Source organism: Xenia sp. Carnegie-2017, unplaced genomic scaffold, assembly GCF_021976095.1.
Source record: "Xenia sp. Carnegie-2017 unplaced genomic scaffold, XeniaSp_v1 HiC_scaffold_3, whole genome shotgun sequence".
NCBI classification, from domain to species: domain Eukaryota; kingdom Metazoa; phylum Cnidaria; class Anthozoa; order Malacalcyonacea; family Xeniidae; genus Xenia; species Xenia sp. Carnegie-2017.
Genome location: NW_025813493.1, coordinates 1,501,538 through 1,506,969, shown reverse-complemented (window position 1 = coordinate 1,506,969; position 5,432 = coordinate 1,501,538). Strand labels below are relative to the sequence as shown.

At 32.9% G+C, this 5,432-nt stretch overlaps 1 pseudogene; it reads right to left on the bottom strand.

Annotated features, from left to right (window-relative positions):
• Positions 1-3,897: 3,897 nt before the first annotated feature.
• On the bottom strand, positions 3,898-5,232 carry LOC124454806 (annotated as a pseudogene).
• Between the last annotated feature and the right edge of the window lie 200 nt (positions 5,233-5,432).

The window sequence follows — 5,432 nt, the reverse complement described above, 5'->3', positions numbered from 1 at the left end:
CTTCTCTCTCTTTTATCTTCTCCTTCTTCTCTCCTTTCTCTCTCTCCCTCTTCTCTCCTTTCTCCTCTCTCCTCCTTTCATTCCCTCTTTTCTCATCCAACCTTTCTGTTTTTCCCTATTTTCCACCAGTTTTTTAATCCGAATAGTGAAACTAATACTAGCATTAACTAACACAAACACTATGGGTGTCAACACATCACGACTAGTATTATTATTATTATTATTATATAATATTTATACAGTATTTTTCTTCAGTACAGAACACTGTCATCAACGAAATAGCTGTATAAATACATATAAATCAAACTTAAAACATACTTTAAAAAATTACAATAATAAAATAGTAAGACTAAACCAAAACAGTAAAAAAACAGTAACTCTGACACGAAGACCAACATCAACACTAAGAAAACACCAGCAAAATGACGAACACTAACACTGATATTAACACATTACTTAAACTTTGACAAATATTAACATTTTTCCTGTTCAAGTGATCACATTTTTCGTTACTATTTCCTTCACGTATAACCTTATTCTTAATCACAACATCCCATTTTGAATTTTTCAAACAACGTGCACACCATTTATAATTTTCTTACCATAAAGCACACTGTATTCTATGTTTAGTATTTTGCTTTCCAATCAAGCAGATTATTTAAAAAAAATTTCTTAAGTAAGAATTCTTTATAATATTTGTAACTATTTCACACAATTTCTACCCATCTCCTTTATGTCACAATGTTTATATTTATATCTACTTGATGTCTACCTTTATTTATCTTTATGTCAATCTATCTTTGTGTCTTTCTTCATGTTTATCTACCGTGATATGTCTACATTTATGTCTTACTCTATGTCTACCTTTATGTATACCTTCATTTTTATGCAATATCAATATATATTTACAAGATGTAATGACTTCAAAATGTTCAGACTTAAGTCTGAGGTGGTGAAACTTCTTGGATCACTATTCGAGAGACTGAATTCCATCCACTGTTTGCATTACCAGCGTTTCCTTGATTGCAATCGCCGACATAAAAGCCAACATTAACTGTACCATTGTTAATGCTGCCACAATATTCCTCTATATGACGATGACGATGGATATTTTGTGTTCCTTTACCTTTCCACATGTAGAGAATACCTTCAATTGTTGGACTACATTCTTTTCCATTGAATTTAAAATACCATCGTTTGCAACAATAGTCACAGTTAGAATACGGAGGTTACCACCATAGAACACACGAAGGTACGTGTTGTTACATTTTTTAAAAAAACTGCAAGACTAGAAAAACAAAACAAGCAGAAAATGAAAAACATTTTCCAAGGCATCCTTACATCTAATATGATGAATGCCTTACACAGGTCCATAAAAAGATCTGTGTTTGGGGGAATCATATTTGTATACGTCATAACCTGTAAACAATTGTTTTAAAGAACTTCATTAACTCGGCACATCATGCATATACGGGTAGTTATGAGACACCCCCTCCCATAATTACCAAGCTTGTGACGGAACTCTTAGAAACTTGCAGTATACAGGCTGTTAAAAAAACTAGGTTCTTGAAAAAATTCTCTAAAACAAGACGTCGTGTTTTTCTTCTTCTTTAACCTTCTGCTACAGCCTTTTTTCTTATGCTTGCATTCATATCAATGCTTATGTCACATGCGTGCTTCGATGATTGTCTTTGTTTGATATTTTTGCCTTTGTTTGTGCTAATAATATTCACTTCAACTGTGTTAACCAAGCTTGATGCAAATGATCTGTCATTGCAATTTACATTATTTCAATTCCTTTTTTCCACAAAACATTAATTAGCTTGAAGTTTTGTTATGAGTTCAAATTCCAGCATCTAAATCGACAAATTTATAAACCTAAATTTGCTATATACATCAGCGTTTTTTGTACACATACTTGAAATATTGGTTACAATTGCAGTTAAGTTCAAAACCAAGAGTTATGTTTTGGGCAGTGACATTCATAATGAAAATTTGCTTTCTGCTTGCAAATTTTACCTTTATAGGTAGTATTAGTATACCTTTATAAATAAGACATTCGTAATAAATACCTTTATAAGACCATAATTCATTTCAAGTCCTTCCTTCCATGTGCATTGCTTCCAGTTCGATTCAATATAGTCTTCTTGAGCGCCTTGTACACAAAGTTTGCCATTTTCAACCTTTATCACAAAAACATCTACAGTCAGAATTATAGTTTAGTCATGTTATCAATAGTTAAGTCTGGAAAATGGGTAATCATTACGCTCTGATTTTCGTTTTGCACAAAAAGTAGTAATATTCAAAATGTTAAATGTGTAGTTGTTAATTGGAAGATGTATCGTTTAAATCCTTGTCATTTGTCTTCAACAGTAAGCCAGTAGTTTCTTGCATACCAAAAGATATACTCAATCTTTCATTTTGCATGATATTGCGTATGTCTAATTTAAGTCTTGTTTTTAATTAACTGCCAAATGAAAATGTACAATTTGTTATATATATTCTAAAACAGGTGCATTCTAGTCATAATGACGTTTAATTATTTATACGTGACAGAAAAATGAAAGGGGCTTTATTTGTAATTTTTAAGTTCTCGATACGAAAAGTTTATGAACAAGATATATCTAAGCAAAGTAAAAATTATGAAAAATGAGGGGACAATCTCAACATTTTCTTCACCTAAACTGTTTACAAACAAAACCAGCGGTTCTTTTTTTCTTGGCGGTGTTAAAATTAAGAATCCAGGTCCGCCATTACGTGTGATGGGATTTTAGGCTGTCACGTGATAATTTCCCCAAGCAATGTGGGTACTCTCCCACTGTTCATTCTTGGGATTTTAGTTTTGGACCATAGTTTCCACAGTTCTTACTCTCTTCATAGTCACTGACATTTCTTTAGCTGTAACCCACTTCACTAGCTAGTTCGCTTTTGGAGTAGCATTGATCTTTCGACCTTACCAATACCATTTCACGACATTCAACATTGATTCGTGGCTTTGGACGTATAATTCAGTAATTTGTCTAGATTCTTCTTATCCACTAAATAATTTTTCTTTCACTAAGTGCTGTTGGAATGAAGTTCGACTATATATGTCTTAAAGTGAATGGTTTGAACCTGGGAACTCTGAAGATGACTACCGCTAAGGTTGTCGAAACGTCAGTCAACATCAACACGAACAGTCCTTCTTAGGACTTTATTGTCATGGGTGATCTACATCTACAAACATATATATATACGTCAAATGTCATTTGTGACTGTTGTAGGACATCTAACCGTGGTTAAATATGATTAACAACAGAATTGAAATTTGTATTATAGGCTATAACGTCTTCCCAAATAAAATAAGAAAATTGAGCAGTTCTTTTTGACAGTTGAATGGTGAAATTTTACGGTCTATTACAAATTGTAAGGGAGAAAAAGTCGTTTGAAACGTAGTTTTTGGCTTGCGCTTGTAGCCAACCATTGTATCATTTGCATATTTAAATTATTGGTTCTCTCTTGCACATTAAGTATATAACTTTCACGCAAATGCCCTCAAGAGCGTTAACTGTACCTCATAAAAATGTTTCTACCTTTTTCAAACTTATTTCTGATTCATTTTTGTATACAATACGTAATACAATTATATGTCTTTCAATACTGGCTCCTTAAACTTATCCATACTAAATTCCATCACTATTGTCTATAGAATGATTTAAAAGTGGCAGGTTTGCATGTCTATCCTACGACTTAAAACTTTTGCCATTAACCTTAAATGATGCCCAAGTATTGACATGCAAAAACTGGTATTTGCGATAGATTTCAATTGTCTCGGTTGCCTGTTTTGACCAAAACTCCCCAGTGATCTCAAATATATATGCATGTTCTACTTTGGTTGCTCCTAACAGTCGATTCATTTCAATTGACTTCATGATCCACGTTTAGATATACTAAAAGCATAGAAACCTACATTGTCTTGTATTTTTAAGCTTTTGTAAGTTACAAGAAAAATATGCATGTGTATATGTCTTCAAAGTTCCTTTGTCGACGCATCCTTGTAAAAATCTCACTTTTGAAATATGTTTTTCCATATCTGTACATTATCATACATTAGGGCATTGTCAATCACTTAAAAAATGTTTTGGGATAAAGAAACAACAGTCTCAACCTCAAGGCCAAAATATGTCAAAATGTCATTATACGAAGTTTGCATTCTGTACAGTTCTTGCTCGCTGGGTTAGATTGTCCATCTTCTAAATGTGTTTTTCTCGCGATATGACTCTAGCCAGTCACGTGCTGCTTTCATTGATGAATTCATTGGTCCCTGTCCGACCACGTATGCGACTTTACCTTCTTCGATGGCGTAGAGTCTCTCAGACAACGCCCCATAGGCCACATTTCCCTTGTCGTCCATTGTATCTACCATTATTTGACATGGAAGATTGAGTTCTTGTAGCTTTTGCGCAGCTTTGCATCTTTCATATTGATTTCAATGCTTTCGTACTTTAATAAAGTTATTCTAAAAGGAAGTGAAATTAGCTTCCTTCATGACTTTATCAAGAAATCTTAAGACATGTTTTTCTATACACAAAAAATTGTCAAATAATGAAAGGGATGATTCTTTTTCAAACAACATCTTTGTTTTTGCCTAATGAAAGTATAGTTCAACAGAAGTTCACTATTTCTGCCTTTGAAAAAGGTCCCATTTTTATCAGTAAGATAAAAAAGCTATTATTATGTCAGCAGAACATATTGTCCGGCTATATAGCCTACTAAAATGTTATGAGTGTTTGCAAAAGATTTTTACCTGATGAAATTTATATGCTTCGTTATTATTATTATGGTTATACAAAGAATGTTTTAAAAATCACGAAATTGCTGTAGCCGTTTAATTTCTCTTTCATGTTATACTGGAAAAACTATTCTTCATTATGAATAACGTAGCTATAATATAACTCTACGATTTTCATCAATTCAAAATTATGTTGAAGAAATAAAAGAATTTACCTTGAAAGACCATCAATCAATTGGATGAGCTTCTTCAATATATACAACGACAAAATCCACGATATCTGAAAAGTCTTGAGCTAGAACACCAAATTCTTTCAGTTTATTCATAAACACTGGGCAATTACAACTGCCAAAGGACACGACTAATGCTCTCTCAGCTTGAAGTAAATCAAGTAAACGCACACATTTCTTTCCATCGGGTGTTACCAAGGGAACATTTCGTGCCTCCAGTCCTTTTTGCATTTCCTTTGTAATGTCGACAACTCTTGATTTTCAAACTGACATAAATATTTCCCATCCAAGAAATGTTTCCCAGTAGTTGGTTTTAGGGATATTTAATCCCGTCACTTTTCTCATACCATTCTCGAGCACAAACCCTAAACCTAGTTATTCATGAAAATCATAAAACATTAATCATGATCATTTTGACAGAAAAAAGGAAG